Source organism: Denticeps clupeoides, chromosome 18 (genome assembly GCF_900700375.1).
Source record: "Denticeps clupeoides chromosome 18, fDenClu1.1, whole genome shotgun sequence".
NCBI classification, from domain to species: Eukaryota; Metazoa; Chordata; class Actinopteri; order Clupeiformes; family Denticipitidae; genus Denticeps; species Denticeps clupeoides.
Window position 1 is genome coordinate 15,241,638 of NC_041724.1, and position 8,762 is coordinate 15,250,399.

General features: G+C 43.6%; 1 protein-coding gene across 2 annotated transcripts in view; it reads right to left on the reverse strand.

The window, feature by feature from the left end:
* Positions 1-8,503, reverse strand: part of il1rapl2 (interleukin 1 receptor accessory protein-like 2) — a 229,673-nt gene extending 221,170 nt beyond the window's left edge. The window contains exon 1 of one of the 2 annotated variants that reach the window (XM_028960794.1): positions 8,148-8,503. The gene's annotated coding sequence lies outside the window, so the exon portion shown is untranslated. Of the gene's footprint in view, positions 1-8,025 lie in introns of both variants that reach the window. The other variant, XM_028960793.1, reaches the window with a different exon arrangement.
* Positions 8,504-8,762: the final 259 nt, after the last annotated feature.

Genomic DNA, 8,762 nt, shown 5'->3' on the forward strand with positions numbered 1-8,762 from the left:
TCTGAAAATTATAACTTTTGGAGGGGGTGATATATAATCTATAGTCCTTGTATAGAAAGTTACCAGCCACCTACCAGAACCTCCGTATGGCTATGGGTCATTTTATGGTAGCAGTTTTCACAAATAAAACCTGGATCTTCCCATTGACACATTATGCGCCATGGGAAAAAGTCTTCACTATGTAACAATTATACAAAGTACAAAACACAGAAGAGTTGCACTGAAATCTTGTAGTGAAGGTCTCATTAAAAGGCTATGATGGAAAGAAAACAGACTGTGGCATTACTCATAAGGTCTATCACGGCTTCAAAATAATGTCTCTTGCACAGGCTGAGTTGTTTTTATTTCTTCCTTTGCATGACAAGTGGATTTTCTTTGAATGTTCTCCACACATGACATAGACATTGCAGATCAGGTAAAACCTAAATGGCGTTTTCATTGCTGCAAATAAAAGAACATGTCCTTTCAGCACATTGTACCATAATCTTCGAAATATTTTAAATATTTTTAAAATTGCACATAAAAGATTGGGTCCAATAAAAAAGAATCCTGCCTGCGAATCAGAGACGGCGCCATCTGCTGATGCTGTTTACAGATGAGAAAAAGCTACATATGTTTATGCACACAAGCTGGTCTATAATAATTATCATTAGAGTATTGTTATTGATGAAAAAGGTGTCTATCCCATTCCTAATACTTACATATTCCGCTCCACCAAGCCTCGGGGCCCACTTAAACCTCAGTCTCCACCCTTCCATCCTACTAATGATGGACATCTGCCCCTAATATCTGTATGGAGTTACATCCTGGATGCAGTAATTCACTATGAGACCTTTCGTACTGGGATATTTCCAAACCAATTTAGATTTGAACTTCTTAAGTACATCAGAAAAAAAAAACATGCACAGCACCTAACAGGTCTGACTAAATTTTGCAGAGCAAATTAAAGAAACCAGCTAGATGTCTTGCTGGGCTAACGGTGGCCGGCACAGCCACCGCAGCCTGAGTGACAGGGCCGGACGTGTGTATCCAGAGCACCACGGCACCATTAAGCCACTTGTAATAAAATCAGCGCCTGCAGCCGGGCTCTTTAGGCCCCGGTCCGAGCACTCTCGCCAGGAAAGAGCCGCGGCAGCACAGTACGGCGCAGCAGGACGTGCAGCGATCGGATTTGAGGGCTGTTACAGCACTTCGCTAATGGCCAATCCATCTGCTTCACGCCTGTTCATGCATGCATAATCAGCAGGAGGGGTCCAGGTGGAACATCACTTTAATGATATTACCTTCAAACGTGAAATGTGTACAACTTTTTTTTTTTAAATGTGCAAAAAGGATTAGTAAAATCATCAAATGCATCTTGGGAAATTGTCAAATGTGTGTAAAACCACTGGTCTACCCTGCATCGTAATACCAATGTGTAGCACAGGGGGCGATAGTCACTTACTGTCGCAGTTCCACTTGAGAAGATGATGTACAACTGGCCGGAAGGTGTATCATAAAACCTTCAATAAACCCATACTCTCCCCCCGTACTCTCGAGGACAGAGAAGAACAAGTTCTTGCACCATCTACAGCAGCAGACTCTAAACGTTCCCACACCATGGGCCACGTTCAATTTAGACAATGTAATAAGCGTAATATGCTGCATAATAAATACAACCCATCAAAACCTTAATCACTGGGAGCCCCAAGCTCTGGAAGTTCTTCGGAGACGTATGTATTGGACTTATTTTGGCTCAGCTTAGCTTGTGGATGTAATTTATGAGGCAAGTGTATGAAAGAGGCTTAGATGGTGAGTGCCATGGAGATGACTTGGTCATTCTTCAAAATCCCCATGCTCCACACCACAAATTGATAAATAATTAGGATAGTGGTTTGTCAACAGCATTTTAAACAAATAAATTAAACTAATTTCCAGCATATTGCATTGGCCTGAAATTAAGATCATAATTACATCATATGGACATATCATCACACTTAAATTAAAGTTATAAACAGGCGGAAATTGTATCAAGCGGCTCAGTGCACAAAGATATCACTAAACTGTCACAGATTATTGTCCCATTGATGTCCCTAATCAGCTCCCACATGCTTACTTAGCAAGTGATAAAAAATAACTTGGGCGCTTTGTAAAGCAGGAGCGGGCCGTTGTGTTCTTCAGCATGAATGGTGTCTTGTGGAGACGGGGTGAAGTGAAATGAGGAGAATTGAGGTGTCTGAAAATGATTCATGGCTAACGGGACGCCCTGCAGGTTCCTGGCTTCAGGGGGAGAAAAGCGCAGTTCCTCTGCGCAGCTCATCTCAGGCAAAATACAAACGGGCTAACGGGCAGGCGTCAGGAGTTGCGGCAGACGGGGGCCGCGTTGAAGAAAATGTAATGACTTAATCGTTAAAAAATAAAAAGAGCGACTGGGTTAAACAGATGAGTCAAAAGCGTCCTCCACAGTCCCGTTCTTGTCCTCAGACAGCCATCTCTCATGTCCTGCTGCTGTTTGAAGATTTTTATGGCTAATTAGTAAACACCTCTGAGAGAGGAAGCACGCTGAGCTCGCTCCAGCAGCAGGAATGAAACGAATTCTTCTGCTCGCCGTAAATAAAAGTACGCGCAGCGCCATATGTCTCATTAAAACATCCTACAACTCTGTAATAAAAAATATGTACATCCACGACACCTGCGGAGTGCTGCTCCAAAGATTCAAAAACACATCTGGTGACACTGGGTGACGGGGAGAGCTTTCATGTAATAACACAACTGTTAACGGTTCCTGGGTTGCTGTTGAATGGGTGGCACTGATGCCTTAGTGGTGGCCTAGAGGGGCAGTGGTGGCCTAGCCAGTAAGGATGCGGACCCATAATCAGAAGATTGCTGGTTCAAATCCCAAACTGCCAAGGTGCCACTGAGCAAAGCACCGTCCCCACACACTGCTCCCCGGGCGCCTGCCATGGCTGCCCACTGCTCACTCAGGGTGAAAACACATTTCGTTGTGTCACCGTGTGTCACAATCACTTGACTTTCACTTCTTGTGTCAGGGTACGAGCAGTCGGTATATTGCTCAATGTAGCTGGTGATTAGAACAATGACAACAGTAATGTTGCATATGGACTCGCCCACTTGGAATGTACCATGACGTCAGAAAAAGAAAATACACAAGAAAAAAAACTGCAAATTGCAGTCTCAGCTGCAGGATGAATGTGGCTCAGAAGTACACAAGTGTCTCAGACAGCGACAAAATCAGTATCGAACCCAAACCTTTCTGAGATCTTAAAGAATGCCTTGTGATTACATCTCATAATGAAACTTAACCGTTTTGTCTGTATACCCAGTGCAGTATACAGTACGGCAATACACCTGCAGTACATACGATCCCCATCGGCCATTTATTCCATATAAACAAAGTGTGTATCAAAAAAACATTCAATATATTCAGGTTTCATTCCATATATTCAGTTCCCTGTCATTATATATTTTATTTCTTTCGAGTTTTGTTTTCACATTTGTGTCTTTACTGGTGTTAGCTTGGTAACCAACCACGACAAAGAGGCCTAATGAGAAAGAGACTGGTATGTTGCTGGCAGACGGGCATGATAGTATTAGATTTACACTGGCATAAATAAATAAACAAACAAACAGACAGACAAACAAATAAATAAATGATCTGATTAAATGCTGGTGCAGGAGGACCCTCCTTTAATCAACAGCTCAACTAAAGCCCTCCCATGGAATCCTGGGCTCTATTTATAGGCCATAATGACTGGGCTCCATTTTGCCCTGATCGCCGTTGCGAGGCGGCCGCTATTAACTTTGTGGCCTACAACTTTTCTGTGTCACGCTGGGCTTTATCGGCAACATCAAATTGGAAGGTGCTGGGCTGCAGGCGGACATTTTCCAGCTTGACTCAAAGCCAAGTTCAGACTTTGTTTAAGAGACGTCTTCAGCAGGATCAAAGCCATGTTTGCTCCGTAAATTCTCTCTGGGAGAAATGTTTTTTTTTTTTTTAATTCTCAGACTAGCCCCATCTGTGTCCTAAAGCTCCCTGGAGACTTTTAATCATGAATCACACCATTAAATATAGAACTCCGTCCGGCCTCAACCTCCGGCCCTGTTTCGTTAAACACCTTCCCGATCGGCCCCAAATTAAATCATTTGTGGGCTGGGGAGAGGAATAGTGCACAGTGTGCACGCCTTTGATATCAACCTACATTTGTTTGACTCAGCATATTCAACGACTGCCTAAAAATCTCTCCACGATCTCCAACGTCAAATGGCAAATGCAGCAGCCTATGCTTTCTTCTATAGGAGCAGAGACATATTGTTCACAGGCATCACCGAAGCATTTTTATTAGGGGTGTTAGAAAATGATTATATCATTATATCATGATATTTTATGGAGTGATATTGTATTGATACAGGGACATCAAATATATTTCTAAATACAAATTTAGTCCAAATTTAGTTCAGTTCTGAGTTATGTTGTTTTGGCAGATTTATTAATGTAATGTGATCCACACAGATCGTACACAGCATCTTGTATATCAGCTCCGTCTTTACTGTAAAATATTGCAATATGTACAGTATCACAATATATCATTATATAATTGTATTGTGGCCCATGTATCATGATACGTATTGTATCGTGAGATCCTTGCCAATACACATCCCTATTATTTACTATTGGCCATAATATGCAAATGATTTGTCATGCATCTGAAACAACATAATTTTTATGTATAGTCAATATTTAATAATTTTTGTCACTGTTTGAGCTCGAGGTAAGGTTACTCAGAACCTTGCTCTTTTATTCTCACTGGATCACTTTGCCTTTGATTTTTAATTAGGAAACAGGAACAAAAAAACAATGAATTGTATGAAGGTCATGAAATCCTGGAGGGTGTGACATATCACAGTCCTGCTGCACTGCCAAATACCATCCAAAAATTATTCTTCACCCACCTCATACAATAATGATAACAGACAGCAATGATCGCTTGTTTAACCGTCTACAACACACAGTTTATATTCTCACTTCTGTTCTCTTAGTGACCTCAATGCCCACACTGTTTTGATGGCATCTTAACTGTTTTAGCACTATTGGGTCACATCTTTTATTTTTTCAATTTAAAAGGTTAAACAAGACTTCAAGATTTATATCACAAACTATATGAACACTAATGAACGCTGTATGTAAATGTACACGCTGGGACATTTTAAGACTTTTAAACTTTTAAATTTAAATGAGATTTAGGTTTCTCAACTACCATTTGTTGACAAGCAACCTATCCCAAAGTTTTAACTAAAAAAAGCGTCCTATATAATGCGATATAATTAACTACAATTATCTCAGGACCCCTTCCACGACCAAACCAAACATGCAGACAGATTGCCAGAGTTCAGATTATTGCCACAGATGTTTGTCTATATCTTTACCTTGAAATTATACCTTATTATAGGCTGGTAGTAGCCTAGTGGGTAACACACTTGCCTATGAACCAGAAAACCCAGGTTCAAATCCCACTTAATACCATTGTGTCCCTGAGCAAGACACTTAAGCCTGAGTTGCTCATTGTAAGTTGCTCTGGATAAATGCTGATAAATGTAAGTCTGATAATGCTGTAAATGTAAATGTACATGTAAATACCATTTACAGCATTTATCAGCATTTATAAATACCTCATATTCTATTATAAGAGAGTTCAGTAAATACTACTGTGTACTACTGAAATGAACTGGGGACGAGATAAAAATTTGTAAAAAAAAAGTCTGAGGAGGGGGCGTGGCGACTTTGTTTCATCCGTGTGTCGTATTTGTGATTTTGAATAGCCTCCACGCAGTTTTAAGTGCTGAATGAAAAAACTCAGTATGTACACCAATACTGGATATCAGTTTGTTGATGATGGATCATCAAAGTAGGCGACAGGATGCATTACCAAATCTATTTGTTGCCCTCACCCATCGATATGAAGTATTAATGCTTGACTGCTACGCAGCAGCTGAAATCACCACGTTATGCACAATTTTTGAAGAACCAAAGTCAAAAATTCACATCTGCATTTTAAAATTTCACTGACCCACAGGCACTTAACAGCTGTACTTCCATCTCCAGAACAGAGAGCCTGAATAACCCTGACAGAATTGTTCTGAACTGTTCTAGCACTGAGAATGTACATTCTAAATTATGGATTTTGCAGGAATACTGGTGTTAATTATAAATGCCACCTTACGGCGCTGGATACAAATAAATCCAGCCTTCGGTGAAAGTGCCGCGAGGGCGGACCCTGCGTGGGTTTATGCTTAAACCAACAGCCCGTCCAGTTCCAAAGGCCCCGCCCTTCCCATCCTCGGCCCTAACGACAACTCAGTTTCTGGTCTTGCATACATCAGCGCAGCACAGTGGCGTACAAGCCACCCAAACGACACGAGAGAAAGTGTCTGGCAGAAACTAATTCCAGCCCGGTGACGGTAAAACCCCACTGAGCTCCTTCTCGCTGACAAAAATTCCCTTTTTCCCACCATCCGCCCCGAAAACCTACACCCCCGCGCACACACCTACGCAGGCGCTGCTTTTAGAAGTGAGGTCTTTAGGATGCGCAGGTTGGCAGTGATAAATGGGTGGGGACAGTGTGAAGCTGCGCTCACTCGGGGATTTGTGCCTCCATCTGTTTTCATTTAGCTGCCGTGCTTTATTTCTCTCTCTCTCTCTCTCTCTCTTTATTTAATGTTTTCTCTGCCGGATGGAGGAGCAGCGAGAGAGCGGAGGCTCTCCTGACGACTCAGACGGGTTAACTATCCCGGGTCAGGAGTCAGGGGGTCGCCATCATTCTCCCATCAGCCCTCTTGCCTTTCATAACTGTCCAGATTCATAAGCCCCGTTACACCCTGATCGGACGTGAGGGCTCCGCATAATTATCACTCTGAATAAATCTTTGGCCGACACGTTATCAAAAGTCAGCACCCTGGATCCATAAAGCACGACACAGGGGGTCCATGAAGCAGGAAAATCTGCCAAAATCTGCCTGGCGTGAAACATGGGCTCTTCCGATTGGCCGTTAGGTAGATAAGCATTACAAAAAAATAATCCAGGTGTGATTTGAACTTTTCTTTATCATCATGGAACTTCAATGTCAAGTTTATTGTCAGCGGCTTTGTGTTTTCATTCATTCTTCATTGCACAGCTTCTATACAGTTTTGTTTCAGTTTCACTATAAGTGGTGTTTCGTGTATGATCTATGTAGAGAGAACTACAAGAATACCCCGTACACATGAATAAAACATAATCAACAGATACAAGCCAAGTAGGAAGCAGGAGGTGGGGAAATATTGAATATTCTCACATTCGTTCTCAGATTTGATGAAACGGTGCATATGGACATGCATGATTTCTGAAGTGTGTTTAGGCATGAAAGGAGTCTATCAATAAGTATCAATAAAGAATAGTAACCCGGTTTGGCATTATTGATGGAGCGTAATCTGTTCTTAATGTTAGCAGAGGCAGGACCGGGACCTCGGGAGTCTCGGCTGAGGACGTTCGCCGGAGGCTCGCAGAGATCAGCTGACATCTGTACCACTGGGCTCAGCACCACGACCCGGCACCCCGGCCCAGATTCTCTCTCTCTCTCTCTCTCTCTCTCTCTCTGAACTCAGCTATCCATTCCGATAATACGCTTCCCAGAAAAAAAGCTCCATTCACGGGAGGGGAGTGAGAAGCTCTGTGTCCAGCTCTACCTGGTTTCCAAGCAGATAGGGACGGCTTGAGGTAGTGAGGTCATCATCAGACCACAGCACTCCTTCAGAAATGACAATGACCTTGTTTGGGAGAGTGACAGCATGTGCAGCATCACAAACGTCACATCTGGGCTTCTCTAAAAAATATATAGATATAATATATATGTAAATATAAGGATTTCCAGGGCTTCCGACAGTTTAGAGACAATAATTAATACGGTCTAATGTCGGGGACACTTTCTCACGAACCCCCACCGCGCACGGGTGGATTAGCGCAACAATACGGAATATAAGGGAACCGCTTACTTGACGTGGGAAGGGTGTCGGCGTGAAATCGGTCCCGGGCGAGTTATTTCCCCGCGAGCGCGTCTTCACAGTTCCATCGTTCGGCAAAACGTGGCTTCCCCGGTCCGAGGGAACAAACTTACGAGAAGGTGTCCCCGCTGCTGCTGCTGCTGCCCGGCAGAGAGTGTCGCCAACTTTTTAATGACTGCTGAATGACTGATGATGCGCGGCATCCCAACTCCGACCACTTCTTCTTCTTCTTCTTCTTCTTCTGCTGCTGGATGGAGCGGCTCCTCGTCCAGTCTCATCCAGAGGCGCAGGTCCGGGGAGGTCCTCTCCTCAACGCCGCGCGTCAAGCGACACTTGCCGCCCCATTCCCTGTCACAGAGTCGGGCTTTTACCGGCGCCGAGTGGAGAGTGTCGCTCCTCGGGCTTTTACCGGAGTCGCTCCTCGGCAGCGCGCGAGCTGCTATAAAACGGGAGCCGTGTCGCCTCCCTGTGGCGGTGGCCGAACCAACAGAGGAAAAGGCCGCCGCGACGCGTTCATTCCCTCAGAAACGCGTGGTTTTTTAACCGCTTAAAATATCCACGTCGTTACAGCGAGTCGTGTTGCCAGATGCTTAGGAAACTCTACCTTACTTTCACCAGACGTTCATCATAATGCAGCCAAAGTATAGACGGATGAGTGAAGCGAAGTGATCATCATTGTGAGACACTGGACATAACGAAACCCTCGGTGAGCAGTGGGCAGCCATGAC